We start from the raw sequence: 16,720 nt of genomic DNA, 5'->3' as shown, positions 1-16,720 counted from the left end.
GAGAAATGAATTGCCACAATTGCAATACTTAACATGAAGTAAAGTGCCTACAGTAAAAGGAGTATTATGATATAATACTGTAAAAGCATTGATATGGTTTCTTAGCCATATGATACTTTAAAATGGATAAAATATATACATACATAAAAACATTGACTAACGTACTCAACTGGTGCTTCTAATCTACGCCTACCCCGGTGTACCTGACCTAAGCCTAATACGTGGGAAGGAGTAAGTAAGTTGCAGTTTAAGTTAGGTTGGGTTTTGCCAAGGAATCTGAATCAAGAATTCTATTAAGGGTTTAGTCAGCTCCGTACCTGGGTAATAGAAAGCAGGAGGTCTGGTATCTCTCTCTCAGGACTCGATATCCCAGCAACCCGCAAGGGCGGCTGGAAACACCGGAGCTGGATTTTCTCGGCTGGAGAAAAAGACAGCGTCTTTCTCAGTGCGTCAAAAGGGAGGGGCGGCGTCCGTGGGCTCTCGCGTCAGCTGGGCTCTCGGGCAAGTAGGTAGCCGCTCTGCTCCAAACCACTGTGTGTTTGCTTAAGGCAACATTGGTATATTTATACCTGAAAGGTGCCGGGTTTGACGTAAGGTTGGACATAAGACGTCAATAAAGATGTCACTAAGAACTGGCCGTTCTTTCAGTGCTCGCAGGAGTTCTAGGACAAATCAAAACATAAGCATGGGGATTTTTCAGGTTGCTGGAGGTTTGGTTTGTTTAAAGAACGCGTTGTACTCTCTAGGAGTCTGGGGAAGTAGTCTTGCTTAATTTGGACTGCATGGGCTACGACTAAATGTGGATATGATTCTTATGCCTTTATAAGGATATTATTTATTATAGCCATACAAGGGCATAAATTGGGAATATTGAATTAGGGTCCTAGATAGAAATACAACACCCACTCCATGATCTAATATCCATCATTACTAAAACTAAGCAATAGTAAACATATAATGATGCATGTGTGTTTTCCAACCCACCCCAAAATACATAAATCGCATTTGAAATGGTATCTGGTAAATACACGAAGATGAGTATTGGTACTGTACGTTTTTCAAGCAGTGGTATCATTCAGTTAAAAATGCATATATATATCAGCTGAATGAATTGCGAAATTTACACATGAAATGGCTCTGAATACAGAAAAGAAGGTCGAGACCATTCCATCACACATTTATACAAATTCTGTACAAATGCTAGAGGCTGAGGTAAAAATATTGTCTCTAGAGTTCCTAAAATAGAAGCTCTGTTCTCTAAGAATAGTTCTACTTTAAGCAGAGTATTTTGTGCCAGAGAAAGGGTAAATATTTTGGAAGTGAAAAAAAAAAAATTCGCTTTCAGAGGGAAAAATAGTTCCAATTGTTTTCAGTAGCTGTGTTTATCAAAAACTGAAGGCCGTATTCAGAGTTCAGGGAACGCTGTGTGCTCGTTGTTTTAAAAAGTTATTCTTTTTGTTCAGGGGAGAACATTATTTCAGACAGGCTTGCAAAAAATTGGTCTACGACATCAGGTGAAAGTTCGACCAAGTTCAAAATGCTGAGATTGTGCATATGTGAGAATAATTGCTATCATCGATGTCAGGATCAGCAATGCTCACAGAAGGTTGTACCTGTTTGGTGCTGCTTTCTTCTTGTACTTCACCGCCATCTACTCGTAGTGGTGAAGTCTCAATGAATGCCATCATCAGAATAGGTAGCCACTGGGGACAACACGATGCATGAGCCGTTACCGGACCTAGCAAGGTATCTGTATACTTTGTACTGCTGATGGTAGTGTAAGACAGACGTCCAACACGCATTCTTCTCCGCATAGCATACATCGAAGCACAGGTAAGCTGCAATCTTGCCAGATTGGTCTGAATGAAAGAAACCAGGTCATATTCAGATCTCTTAGCCGGGCTAATCCAAGGACTTTAGTTATGCGGTCCCGGTAGCGTATTGCTAGGATCGTTTCTTCCATCGTTGCTGGAGTCTTGTCTGTGGCTTGGCTTGCCATATCGGAGCAGAAGAATCAAAAATAAAATTCCTGCTACGAGTCCCAAAAGTAGAGGCAGACCGCCAAAAATGGAATGCACAAAATTCGGGATAAAGCCCAGAACTGTTTCAAAGGGTGCCAACAGTCCCGAAAAAATTGTCTTAAATACATGTGCGATGCCACTGGTATCTGTCTCTGCCGTTGTCCTTGCAACTTGCAGATCATATGTTTCTTTGGACGAGGTCAAAGGCACAGTTGTCTGTAAAAGAATAGACTTCATTCTGCTTAAAGTATCAATTCGAATAGAAGAGATATTCAAAGAAGGCCATATTGCCGCCTCCATGTCTGGAGTGCTGTTTGGATACAATACTTGCATACAGCAAGTGACCATGGAACTAACGCTCACGAGATAGGCTTTTCCTGGCACCATGCCACAACAGCTGTGGTCACTTATTAGAACATAACTGCCGTTGGAAAGCTGTCTGAAAAATGGCTCTATCTGAGTTGCAGGAGTGCCGTGCAGGTGACATGAAAGGTTATTCGAAGACCCTTCGCAGGCTCCATGCAAGTTAATACCGGTATACACCTGTTACAACGCATTTTTTACTCCGCACTACCATTACAACGCGACTTTTACTCCGCATACCGTTACAACGCATTGCGCTGGGGGGCGCTGTAGGATAGGGAATAAGTTTAATTTTCTATCCAACACCTTCCCTAGTGTCCACGGGGACTGGTGTTGGAATAGAAAATTATACTTACCACTATCCAGCGCCCCAAGGCGCTATGCGTTGTAACGGTATGCGGAGTAAAAGTCGCGTTGTAATGGTCTGCGGAGTAAAAAATGCGTTGTAACAGGTGTATACCGGTATTAACTTGCATGGAGCCTGCGAAGGGTCTTCGAATAACCTTTCATGTCACCTGCACGGCACTCCTGCAACTCAGATAGAGCCATTTTTCAGACAGCTTTCCAACGGCAGTTAATTATTTTATTTTAACAAAAGTTTCTTCACTTGACATTTTTTCAATGTCGGGATGTGGTGTGTAGCTGGCTAGAACCGGCCACGTGGCTCCTGGTCCACCTAGTGGACCGAGCCTGGTGATGTGAATTTTATGTTTTAGGGTGCCTTCAAACCAGAGCAGGTGCTCTTGGTAATTTAGTGGGATTTCAACCCCCTCGAAAGGAGTGTATTCATCCGGAGGTTCCTCTATTTTGTAATTGTGGAATTCTTTTGTTACAGCGTTTGCTGCTAGAAAGTGTATCCATGAATAGAATACCTCTGTCTGCCGATATTCATGGGCATCTACCACGAATATGACTGTACCACCTCGTGATGATAGGCCATTTTCTATAAGTTTAATAGTTATCATTCTTCTTATATTTGCCGGAATGATTATAGCATTCGGGTCATTCTGTTGGATAGTTGTGTCATCTAACAACAGTTGAGACGCTGTAGCATCTCTTTCTTCATCACCGTCAGGCATTTTACTGACAGAAAGTTTTTTGTTGCAGAGCAAGTTTCAAGGGAAGCAAAGATTAGGTGCCCAATATTTTGGAACACTGTATCCTTCAACGTTGACTAAACCAAAAACTATACATAGGAATCTCTTCCTACTAAGTTCATGACATTGTAGACAATGCCTGCCTTCCTCGAATGTCTATCCTTTTTTGTATAACTTAGCAGAACTGCCCCAGAAGATCATTGATTTACAAGTGTGCTAATTCCAAATTCCAATGTGTGGCCAGTATTAATGATAAATTATGTACCTACTACCTTACTTACCTGTGCTTGGATTGGAAGAGGTAACTACAACTATTGCAATTGCGAGAGAGTGATTATGTGTGATGAATGATGATTCATATGGTGGCAGGCACTGAGGGAGGATGTTGAACTGTAATTTGGGAACTTGCTTGAAATTCTTTGCAATATTTGGGGCCTGAATGATGAACAATCATTTGTTTCCTAGAGGTGATTGGCCCTTACAAAGTTACTTACCGAAAATGTACCTGTATAGTTCACTTCAATGATCCAACAGTTCTTCATCACCTAGGAGGGCTACCCAGGCGATAATTTGATTTACAAGACTGCTAAATTCCAAGCTGTTGCTTGCATCTAAGGTAAAATAATGTACCTACCACTGTGCTTGGATTGGAACAGGTAACCATTGTACCAATGAGTGAATATTGAGTGATTGTGAGTGATGATTGATGATTCATGTGGTTGGTGAGAGTGAGGGAGGGTGTTGAACTGTAATTTGGAATTTACTTGAGATGATTTGCGATGTTTGTATCCTGAATGACGGGTGATACTTTTTTCCTGGTAGTGATTAGTCCTTTCATACTTAGCCATATTTACTTGCAGGGTTCACTCCCTTTTCTGGTTCTTCAGAGACCAGAACAATCACTTTAGTGAACGAACAAAAACCGATACAAAATACTTAGATTCTGTTTCTCTACTTGTTCTTCAACAACAGTGCACTACACGGTTATCTTGCTCGGGTCATGACTGGGATGGAATTGCTTGTAATCAGGAGGAGAATGGAAGAACTCAGGGTGGGACTACCCCATCAACATCTAGTAGCAATAAGTTATCAATTCTAAAGGGAAACCATGATTCTGAGGTCTAGTACTCCGCTATGTGGAATGGAGAGCGGTGCATTGAAATGTGAAATGTTTATGTGTGTGTGATGCACTGGTGACAAAATGAAACTCTGAGTCCCCCTCTTGTTTTTTTGTCTGCCTCTGAGTCTTCTTGTTACACTCCTCATGAAGCTTACCTTCCTTCTGTCCTTCTCCTTGACTCTAAAACACAGTTTCTGTTTTACAGTCCACAGGCCTTCTGGTCTCCTGCACGAATGAAAGGGGAAAGCTGAGCTCAATCCTCCGGCTTACCTACCGGACTAGTCTAGACAGGCACCCAAGATTGAATGTCATTTCCGAGGAGAATGTAGATGCACAACCTAATTTTGCAATACAGTAAAAAAAAAATCTTTTAACAATCATATTTGAAGAACTGGGTGATTGGGTTCACTCCTTCAACCTAGAAGACAGAACATTTAGATATCTGATAACTTGAGTCTTAAGGCAGAAGGACTGTTTGCAATGCATTTAACTGTATTGTGTTATACTCATTCATTTGATTACTTTCACAACAGATTGATAATGATGATGTGCTGCTCTTTGCCCAGATAAATGTTATACTTGTGTAGTGTTTGTGTTTGTCAAACCTTTTCCCAAATCCCCTTTCCCATTCATTCATCAAACCCCTAACTCTTCTCCCCCAGGCTGAGTGATTTATTGAGGTGTGGCTTAATTTACACCATCAATGGATCACACACTTGGTTTGGCGGATGTGCTGTAAGCAATGTCAACTCACTCCCAGGTCTTCTAAGCAATAGACAACACTGTCCCCATTTATCCACCTGCATATTACAGTGATTCATATTTTAGATATAGAATGAAAAACATCAGTTATCAGCATCCTCATTCAGACCCTGTGTTGTGTAACCGTAAATGACTAAGCTTGTCCAATCCAGTCTTTGAGTCTATCTTTTATGACTCGAGGATTTTGTAACTTTAGTTTTAATTAAATGGTAGCTTCCCATTGGTCAAGCTACTCCTACTGCTATTTTTTGTTATTTTCCATCCTCATTCTTTAGCTCACTTTGCCGCCCCAGTTCAGACACAGCTATATGCCCATCAGTCTTGATGCTGTGCCTCATGGGAACAATCCGGACCGAACTGCCAAGCCATATCTTCCCTGGACTTGAAACAATCATCCTAGGACCGGGTTTACGGTAACACCCCACATCAGCCAAGCTAGCTTGAATTCAGTGACAAAGTGAGCAAGGGACCCACGTCTGGGCATTGCCTGTCAACTTAGGGCAAACAAAGCAAACACAAGGAGATGATGGACAGAGTGCTGAAACTTTTCAAACAGTCACCCCAGTCACAGATCTGGGTTGAATCCTTCATCATTCTTTAACTCACTTTGCCACTCCAGTTCAGACACAGCTATGTGCAAATCAGTCTTGACCCTGTGCCTCATGGGAACAGTCCAGACCGAACTGCCAAGCCACGTCTTCCCTGGACCGGAAACAAGCATCCTAAGACCGGTTTTGGGGTAACATCCTTCATCAGCCAGGCTAGCTTGAATCCAGTAGCAAAGTGAGCAAGGGACCCACGTCTGGGCATACTCTGCCAACGCAGGGCAAACAAAGCAAACACCAGGAGATGATGGTTGGAGCGCTGAAACTTTTCAGACACTAACCCCAAGTCACAGACCTGGGTTGAATCCATCATCATTCTTTAGCTCACTTTGCCGCCCCAGTTCAGAGACAGCTATATGCAAATCAGTCTTGACCCTGAGCCTCATGGGAACAGTCGAGACCAAACTGCCAAACCATGTCTTCCCTTGACCGGAAAAAGGCATCCTAGGACCAATTTCGGGGTAACACCCCTCATCAGCCAGTCTAGCTTGGATCCAGTGGCAAAGTGAGCAAGGGAACCACGTCTGGGCATACTCTGCCAACTTAGGGCAAACAAAGCAAACACAAGGAGATGATGGACGGAGCTCTGAAACTTTTCAGACACTCACCCCAGTCACAGATCTGGGTTGAATCCTTCATCATTATTTAGTTCACTTTTCCACCCCAGTTCAGGTACAGCTATATGCACATCAGTCTTGACGCTGTGCCTCATGGGAACAGTCCGGATCAAACTGCAAAGTCATGTCTTCGATGGACCGGAAACAAGCATCCTAGGACCGTGTTCGGGGATAATGCCCCTCATCAGCCAGGCTAGCTTGAATCCAGTGGGACAGTGAGCAAGGGACCCACATTTGGTCATACCCTGCAAACTTAGGGCAAACAAAGCAAGCACAAGGAGATGATGGACGGAGCTCTGGAACTTTTAAGGACACTCACCCCAGTCACAGATCTGGGTTGAATCCTTCATCATTCTTTAGTTCATTTTACCACCCCAGTTCAGAAACAGCTATATGCACACCAGTCTTGACCCTGTGCCTCATTGGAACAGTCCAGACCAAACTGCCATGCCATGTCAGCTTAGGGCAAACCGAGCTAACAAAAGGAGATCTGGAGATGATGGGTGGAGTTCTGAAACTTTTCAGACACTGACCCCAGTCACAGATCTGGGTTGGGTGGAACAGTCCAGACCGAACTTTTGGGGTAACACCCCTCATTAGCCAGGCGAGCTTGAATCCAGTGGCAAAGTGAGCAAGGGACCCATGTCTAGGCATACCCTGCCAACGCAGGGCAAACACAAGGAGATGATAGTTGGAGCGCTGAAACTTTTCAGACACTAACCCCCAGTCACAGACCTGGGTTAAATCCATCATCATTCTTTAGCTCACTTTGCTGCCGCAGTTCAGACACAGCTATATACACATCAGTGTCGACACTGTGCCTCATGGGAACAGTCCGGACCAAACTGCCAAGCCATTTCTTCCCTGGACCAGAAACAAGCATCCTAGGACTGGTTTTGGGGTAACGCTCCTCATCAGCCTGTCTAGCTTGAATCCAGTGCAAAGTGAGCAAGGGACCCACGTCTGGGCATACCCTGCCAACTTTGCGCAAACCAAGCAAACACAAGGAGATGATGGACGGAGCGCTGAAACTTTTAAGACACTCACCCACACATCAGTCTTGACGCTGTGACTCGTGAGAACAGTCCAAATCGAACTGCCATGCCATGTCTTCCCTGGACCGGTAACACGCATCCTAGGACCGGGTTTTGAGTAACACCCCGCCTCAGCCAGGCTAGCTTGAATCCAGTGGCAAAGTGAGCAAGAGATTCACGTTTGGGCATACCCTGCCAACTTAGGGCAAACACAGCAAACACAAGGAGATGGTGGATGGAGCTTAGAAACTTTTCAGACACTCACCCCTAGTCACAGATCTGGGATGATTCCATCATCATTCTTTAGCTCACTTTGCCACCCCAGTTCAGACACAGCTATATGCAAATCAGTCTTGACCCTGTGCCTCATGGGAACAGTTCAGACTGAACTGCCAAGCCATATCTTTCCTGGACCAGAAAAAAGCATCCCAGGACTGGTTTCAGGGTAACACCCTGTAAGATTTGAAATTCCCTTTCTAGTAATGCATTTGTTATGCTTTGTTAGGTTAGCAATATGTGGCTAAATAGGCACCATTAGCATTCATGTTATGCAACCCACTGAGTTATCCTTGCAGCATGTAAGCTTTAGTTAGCTCGTGTGACTCCATTTTTTATTTCGCAATCACTGGAAGACTGTTTGGGCTGTGCTCATGCAAGGCTTTTTTTCTAAATCTGCTTGCCTCAGCAGAACACTGTACTTCGTTATTATTTTCTCTTTCCTGTTCAAGGCTGTAACTCAACTCACTAACAGACAATTATTCTGTTTCTGCATTTTGTTGTATACATGTAGCTCTGCTCCCACGTTAGGAGATGCTGAGACCTGGCACAGTGGCCTTGAGCTACTGATGGTACACCCATCTGGCAGGTGTTAGCTCATCTCTCTCTCTCTCTCTCTCTCTCTCTCTATGTACATCCTTTGTTCATGCCTGCCTCAGGCTGGTGTTTTTCCATTTGGGGTGTGGCTTAAGTCTCTCAGAAGGGTTTATCTAATATTGCAGAAAGTTGGGGAGTCAGTCCTCGACAGACATCCCAGAGTAACGGTGTGACTGGGCTCCTCTGCAGAGTATGTACCTGAATAAATGTTAGTGTTCATTCTCTACTGTCTGACCAACTCTTCATTCTTGGGAAGGCATAGCAGGTGATTGTGTACAACGCTCGTGGCCCTGGAGGGCCACTTCCTTCAGATGGTGCTCAAATATGTACTCCACCAAATGTTGCCCTCTCACCCATAATCAGGTCACAGGGGTGGATCGGGGCACCATATCCATTAGACCGAGCTTGGTTCTCGCAGCTGCTGATTGGGAGGATCCTCAGCTAGTGGTCACCGGCTGGGGTCACGAGAAGGTAAAACCTTGGAGCTTACGGTTTGGTCCGAAAAATCGGCAGTGGAGAATAACTTGGCTTAATCTGTGTGCACCAGGTGAGTGATTTGACTCTTGGGAACATTGTGTCATTCTTAAATGACACAAGGCTGCATGATGTGTCCTCGTACAGTCTCTGACTGTCTTGGTGGAACGGCACACGCAGAAGGGCTGTGTGTCCTAGTACAGTCTCTGACTGTCTTGGTTGAACGGCACAAGTCGACGGGCTGTGTGTCCTGGTACAGTCTGCGGAATGTCTTTGCTGAAGAGCACCAGCAGACGGGCTGTGTGTGCTTGTACAGTATGCGGACTGCCTTGTCTTTGACTTGGTGGGTCTGTGGACCCTTGAGGGACACAGAGCGCTTGTGAGCAGTCTACCGGGCCAACTATTAATTGGCCTCTTTGTGAAAAGGTCTGGGACCTTTCACTGGTAATCGGCCAGGCCAACTGGAAATTGGATTTTCTCTTGAAAAGGTCTGGGGCTGAAGCCTCTCCTCTTGTATTGGTACAGTCTCTGGACTGTGTTGGGTGCAGTTTGTGAACTGCCTTGCTTGGACGACACGGACTATCTTGGTTTGATTTTGGCTGGTTTGCGGACCCTTGGAAAAGACACAGAGTGTTCGTGAACAGCCTGCCAGGCCAACTTGAAATTTGGCTCACGCACAAAAGGACTGGGACTGTTTGCAGACAATCCGCCAGGCCAACTGATAATTGGTATACACTCAAAGAGGTTTGGGACTAGAGCTTGTCTTCTTGAGCTTGGTACAGTCTCTGGACTGTCTTCTTGAGCTTGGTACAGTCTCTGGGCTGATTTGTGGTTTGATTAATGTGTTTGAGCGTTATGAGGTGTGTAGACTGACGTCGGTGACGGTGTTTGTGAAATGCTTGTTTGAGGAAGTAGCGACTGTGCTTTTGTTTGGAGGTGAGGATGCCTTGCCTTAGCAAGCTATGTTGTGTGGGTTTTTGTTTGACACGGTCTGAGGACCGACCGTCTTTGGGAAACGTACTTGCAAATTTCTTTGCCATGCAAAATGATGAGTGTTGCCCCTACTTGACTATGTCTTGAATGAGCTTAATTTGGTCTCTTGTTGTCATTGTGTTCTGCAGATGCCCATTGGAAGGATGACACTTTAAATTTTGAAGAATACAAATAATAATACATAAATGGAAATATGGTTTGTACTAGCAAGAATGTACATTTGTTTTGACATAGGAAGAGTACAACATGAGAAAAATGTAAGGAAGGGATGCGCATTTAAAATTTAATTGATAATGTATCTTTGTGCTCAACAGACACGTATTCTAAAGGTGCAGCAAGGAGAGGTGAAATACACACTCATAATTCAGCAGCACTGAATGTGCTCTCTCTCTCTCTCTAACAAAAAAGGGGAGGCAGGAGTTCTGGAAAGGGAGCAGTGTGTTTGTATTTAAAGCATTATTTGGATTTGCCCACAATGGAACGTGTATTTAATTTGTGAAAAAGCGTTTCAAGCGCTAGGCTGTGAGTGTTTAGCAGAATAAAAAGGATTTTCAAAGTTGAAAGACATAGCATATGAATACAGTTTGTGGACGGCTTGCCATGACCTTCGTTGTGATAAGGGAGGCATTCCCAAGGAGGGAGCTCATCAAGCAGGAGGACTGAAAGCAGCCGAGAGGACAGAAGAGACGCTGGGAAATGTGTTCCTGTGAAGGGAGGGCTCATTCAAGAAGCAGCTTCTGAGTCAGATACAGACAGGCTGAGGTGCATAGCGCAGAGCCTGGTTTTTGTTGTCTGAAAGGCAGAATGCCAGGAAAAGATGATAATTGGGAACGGACTAAAGGAACAACACAAGAGGTAGTAGAATAGGTTCATGAGTTTTGTGAAAGTAGGTATCAAGAGTTTCTACAACACTGTGGATTGAGTATCCAGGAGCTGGTGGCATGAGATTTTTCTTTTTTTACTCAGTTGGTTATTGGTTTAATATTCTCTGTTCAGACTAGTGTGCACGTACAGTAAATATTGTTTTGTTGTCAGGGAAAGCTGATATATGGTATTCTGAAGGATGAAGGGTACTATAGTACTGGACAAGGAATGAAGCAGAAAAGGTTTGAGGAAAAACATATGATGGTACAGAGAAGGTTTGCACAGAAAAGTTTTCATAATAAGTTGTTTGCAGAGAAAAAGAGTCTGTTAGAAGGTGTTGTTTCACAGGATGGAAATAAAGGTGTTTTGGTTTGTGCAAATTCAGGTATGGATATTGCAATACTGTGAAAAGTATCCGTTTGCCATCTTTATCACAGATTTGAGCATTGGAAGAAGAAATGTAAATTTAAACATGATGCAGAAAATGGAAATTCACACACACGGAGAAATGCAGGTGCAAAAGGTGCCAGTTCAGCAAATGGAAATATCAATTCTGAAACAGGTACCACTGACAGGAGTTTTTTCAAGCCCCAATACTCCCACAAAATTTGAAAATGGGAGTTTTAACAATAACGATTCTGTATTCACCAAATCCATTGCGAAAAAGTGGAAGGTCCAGACTTTATTGTAGGAGTTTTAAAAAGAGAAGTACAGTTTTACAGAAGGTGCCGGCAGAAATAGGCCCATTTGAGAAAAGTTGCCAATTTGTTGTTTGTGATACAGGCCTAGCAGTAAAATAATAGTTTGCAAATTAACTATCTCTGATAATTGTACACCGAAGATGTTACTTATCAGATTCCTGATTAAGATGCACATTTTAAAATGGCCCAGCCGAAGACAGCTGTAGCATTATTTTCAGAAATGTCAATTTGCAAATATCACTCTGATTTTGTTTGCTTTTAAAATTCAGATGCTCTTTTATTTCTACTGTTTCTATCCCTTCAGTGACATTAAGGCTGTTCTGGTTGTTGATGTCAGAGGAAAGATGAGGGAGGTAAGGTGCCATTTAGAATTTAGTCGAGAGGATTTGTGTCCCAAAAGAGGAATTTGATTGTTTATTTGCAGATTTGTTTTTATTGTGATTTTGCAATAGTGACTTGGTTGTAGATATTGGGAAGTGATTGGTCTTTATTGTTTCCTTCTGTTATGTGTTAAACACAGTACCGTGCTATGCGTGTATTGGTGGGTGTGTTTCAGACACATTAGTTTAGCACATGTTTTGTGCTCTCTTGCTCCGATCATTTGACTTTTTTATTTTGATATTTTCATTTCAGTTAATGCCTAGTTGTGGTGAGCATATGATGAGTTTACCATTCTATTATCACTATTCCCAGGCAGGTGAATGTTATGATGGGCCTTGATGTAAGCAGAGAGTAGTGTTTGCTTTCCCTCGAGGATTTCAGATGTGCCACCCATTCTGTGGGCAACTAGTGATGTAGAGCTGGGATTCCTGCAGATTTCATGAGCCTTGCTGTGTATGATTCCAGTATATGGTTGAGGAAGGTGCTAGTGAGGAGAAGGCTGGTAGATTGTAATGGTCCTTTATTCGATTCTGTTTGCAATTTGTGACTGACCTGTGTACAGTTCAAAGGAAAAATAAGAATGTGGCCCTCCAGTTGTCTGTTGCTCTGACTATTATTATGTTTCTTCTGCTGCTTAATATTTGTCTGTCGCTGACCTAAAGCCCATTCTTTGGCAATATTGCCTATAGAATAGCTGATTGGTTTTTGTTTAGAATAACATTGGCTGGTAAGAGATATAGGCTCTGCTGTGCCCTTTAGGAACATGCAGAAAGACAGGGCATCAATGCAAAGTTTAAGAATACAAGGTAGTTACTTGCTCATCGTTTTAGACACACTGAAGTTCCAGGGCAGTACAGTTGCATGGTGCTACACATGGCATCCTTGGTGTGGTTTCCCCTGACTTTTTGCCGCCACCTCCTCCATGTTGGTGCTGTTCTGGGTTTCGTTTTTCCTAGCTTAGATGCTTTGGGTATTTTGCCACTGCAGATCAGTGTCACAGTGCGAGTGCTTTCTGTGTTAAATTGATATTGTGCAGGTTTTCCCTGATTGGCAAAGTGGTTTTATTAGTGGATCCCTAGTGAGGTGCACTGCTGGTGCCAGAGAAGGTAAATAAATAACTACTAGTAGGCATGCCGCGTTGATCGTGCCACGCACATGGGTAGCGCGGAAAAGATGCCTCAGGCCTGCCACCGCAACGCCTGTACACAGTTTGTACATAGGACACATCTATGGTAGGCCCGGGGTACATCACTAGGCAGGGTGCAGTGTTTGTGCAACACTGGTGTGTGTGGCGTGTCCTGGTGGTGAAATGCTGCTATTTTTTTCCCTTTTTCACCATTATGTTATGTTATGATATATTTATTTGTATCATGCACGGCTACCCACCAGTGTCCCGGCGCGTGCAGTGGAAAAGGAAGCTAAAGCCTAGCAGTGCTAGAAGAGAAGGGTTTTTAGTTTTTTCTTGAAGATTATCGGATCCTGGATGCCACGCAATGCCAGTGGCAGTGTCCAGGCCAAGTCAGCTTCTCGAACAAAAGAGCTCCCGCCAAGCCTTTGGCAGTTGAACCTAGGGGTCTGCATCAGTAACTGAGAGGAGGAGTGAAGTTGTATGCCTGGGTTGTAAAAAGCAAATCTCTTCTGTAAGTAAATGGGGCCAAGACCATAGAGGGCCTTATGAGCAATGGTCAACATTTTAAAATGTATCCGAGACTCCACTGGGAGCCAGTGCAGGGTGTGCAGATGAGCGCTCACACTACACCTATTAGACAGGCCCAGTAGGAGTCTAGCTGCCGAGTTTTAGACTACTTGCAACTTTTTTAGGAAGTAGCCAGAGATACAACGCATGGACCACCGTTTCTTTGGCAGGTCTAGGGAGAAGAGGGAGAAACTTCCTCGGTGCCTTCAGAGTGCCACAACAGGTCCCGGCCAGCTTCTTGACCTGTGTTGAAAAGTTCAAATTTTCATTGAACCACAGGCCCAGATTTTTAGCGCCATTTCTTTCTGCGCTAGGCAAGGGGGAGCCAGGTGGCCACAGCCTCTCTCTGAAGTTGGCAGAAAACGAGCCGTATAAGAGGACCTTAGACTTCTCCTCATTGCACTTCAGCTGCGCCTGAGCGAGCCAGTGAAACACAGAGGATAGGCAGTGTTGTGCAGCTAGGACTGAGTCATCGTCCCTACCCCAAGAGAACAGAAGCTGAGTGTCATCAGCGTAGGCCATCACCTTCGCCCACAAGGATTCCGCTAGATAAAGCAGGAGGTGACATAGATGTTAAAAAGTAGGGGACTAAGGGATGACCCCTGTGGGACACCAGTGGCCACCTGCTGAGGCACCAGCGCAAACGGTGGAAGCCAGACCTGCTGAAACCAGCCCCCCAGGTAGAACCTGATCCAGCACAGCACGGACCCGGAAATGCCTATCTCTGAGAGGGGATCACGGAGTAAGGAGTGGGGCACCGTGTCAAACTCCACCGAGAGATCCAGCATGACTAGAGCTGCTCTCCTGCCGGCGTCTAGGCACTCTCTGATCACCTCCAACACTTCCAGCAATGCCAACTCCATGCTGTGCAATGACCGGAAACCAGATTGTGTCGAGTGCAGCAGACCTGATACCTCCACATGAATTTTAAGTTGATTCGTAACCACCTTTTTACAGACCTTAGCCACAGAAGCAAAATAGGACGATAGTTACTGGGTAGCAACGGGTCAAGCGATGGCTTCTTAAGAAGAGGAAGGATTAGTGCCTGCTTCCAAGACACCGGGACCACAGCCTCCCAAAGAGACATGTTAACTATTAGATTGACTTCGGGATTAATAACATCTGCAGCAGCAGCCAGGAGTCTAGCAGCGCAAGGATAGTTAGGAGAGTCTGACTTCAAGCCCTTAAGAATTTTGACGGATTGATTGGCATTATAGTGGAAAGTAACTTAACAGGACCAGCCGCCAATGGCCCAAGTAAGGCAATTGAGGGCACCCTAGTAGGAGCAGCAAGAGTATCTTGTATAATGCGTATTTTATCCTGGAATAACTTAGAAAGAGTGTTGCACCAGGACTCTGAAGCTGACGTGGCATGAGCCTGAGCAGTGGGGGACATAAAGCTTTGCACGATCACAAAGTTTTCTTTTGAATTGTTGTTAGCCTGGTCGATGCGTGAAGTGTAGTAACGGCCTTTAGCGATCACAACGGCAGCATAGTAGCTTTTTTGTTTCATGCTAAGTGTAAGATTAGCTTTGGAACAGTAGCCACTGGAGTGCCACACCCTCTCCAGTATTTTGCAATCATGTTTCAAGGCTTTCAAATCAAGAGAAAACCAGGGCTTAGAAGGGGAAACTCTTGTCAGCTTTGGCGGACGCAAAGCAGATAGGGCAGACACCGAATACACAATCCAGTCCGAAAACCTGGAGACATTACCCTCAAGGTCTTCTTGGAGAGAGGGCCTGGAGGCAGCCAAAGAACTAATGAACTGGAGAGGGTCAATTCTGCTATAAGTCAGATGGCGCAGGCTGCGGGCCGGTCGTTCAGGCTGCGTGACTTCCCAGGAAAAAAATATAGGGAAGTGGTCCGACCAAGAGACGGGTAGGGGCTTTACAGCCAAAATAGGAAAGTTTGAACAAATCGGGTCTAAGGTGTGGCCTCCTTGATGGGTAGGGTGTCTGACCCATTGAGAAAGCTGCAACGTATGAAGAGAGTCAAGAAAGGCAGCAGAGTCGCACCCCTCGGGTTGGTCAAGGTGAAGGTTTACATCACCTAGGACCAAATATTATGAAAAATGCAGTGCCCGCTCGGCCACCGCATCCCCCCAAGATTTAATAAAGGTGCCAGTTGGGCCAGAGGGACAATATATGAGGGAGCAACCTAGGGTGAAGTGGACTGAAAGCCGCATACTGAAGTCCCATGCCTTACAGTCACCCCAAAGACTTGATGATTCACTATGAGAGCCCAATTATCCCTTTACAGAACGGCCAATCCCCTTCCCCTAACCTCAGGGCAGTCCACTCAAAGAAATTTATAGCCGACCAGCATGGCCAGAGCAACAATAGGGTTAGAGGAAGCATCCAGCCAAGTCTCGGTTCAAACAGAAGATCTAATGAATTGTCCGATACCAGGTCGGCTATGTCCACATAGTGCTTCTTCGATGACCTAGCATTGATAAGAGCAGCTCTAAAGCGCAGAGGCATAGATGATTTCCTAAGCATGTTGCAGGGGGGGAATTCAGGTGTAAAGGTGAAGCCACAGTCAGAGCAGACAAAGTCCGAAATAGAGGGCAAAGAGAGGGCACTATGAGAAGGGCATGCTGAGGGTCTGAGGGTTTTTAAATACTCACTCGCTAACTGGGAGATGTTGTTGGTGGATGGCTCGACTCGTGCAGCATTCCTGGCCCTGAGCTCTGACTAAGCACAGCTGGGCACTGACGGGCGCAGACGGGCTTGCCTTAGGCGCGCCTTCGACGCACCCGCTGCACGCGTCCACTGCACGTCCAAGTGAAAGCCATTAAATAGGTTTAAAGATATGATGGCGTAGAGCGACTAGATGGCTGACCGCGATTAGCGCGAGGCACGTCCAAAATGGGCGGAAAACTGAACTGGCCTCAGGAAAGAGCAAAAATCAGATGAAGAGAGTATAACACACTCCTAGCGATATTCTGGAGTTACATTAAAATCACAGTATTCACAATAAACGTGTCAAAACTCCCCCCAGTTCCCCAAATAACATCATAAACAATAACAGGACTTTAAGTAAAATAAAATAAGCATGCGGACAAGCAAGCATTTTCATTAAAGGGCTGTCCTGCTGATAAGCCGGAATGAGGAATTTTTT

This window comes from Lissotriton helveticus, chromosome 4_1 (genome assembly GCF_964261635.1).
Source record: "Lissotriton helveticus chromosome 4_1, aLisHel1.1, whole genome shotgun sequence".
Lineage (NCBI taxonomy): Eukaryota > Metazoa > Chordata > Amphibia > Caudata > Salamandridae > Lissotriton > Lissotriton helveticus.
Note: the sequence above shows the minus strand (reverse complement) of the source record.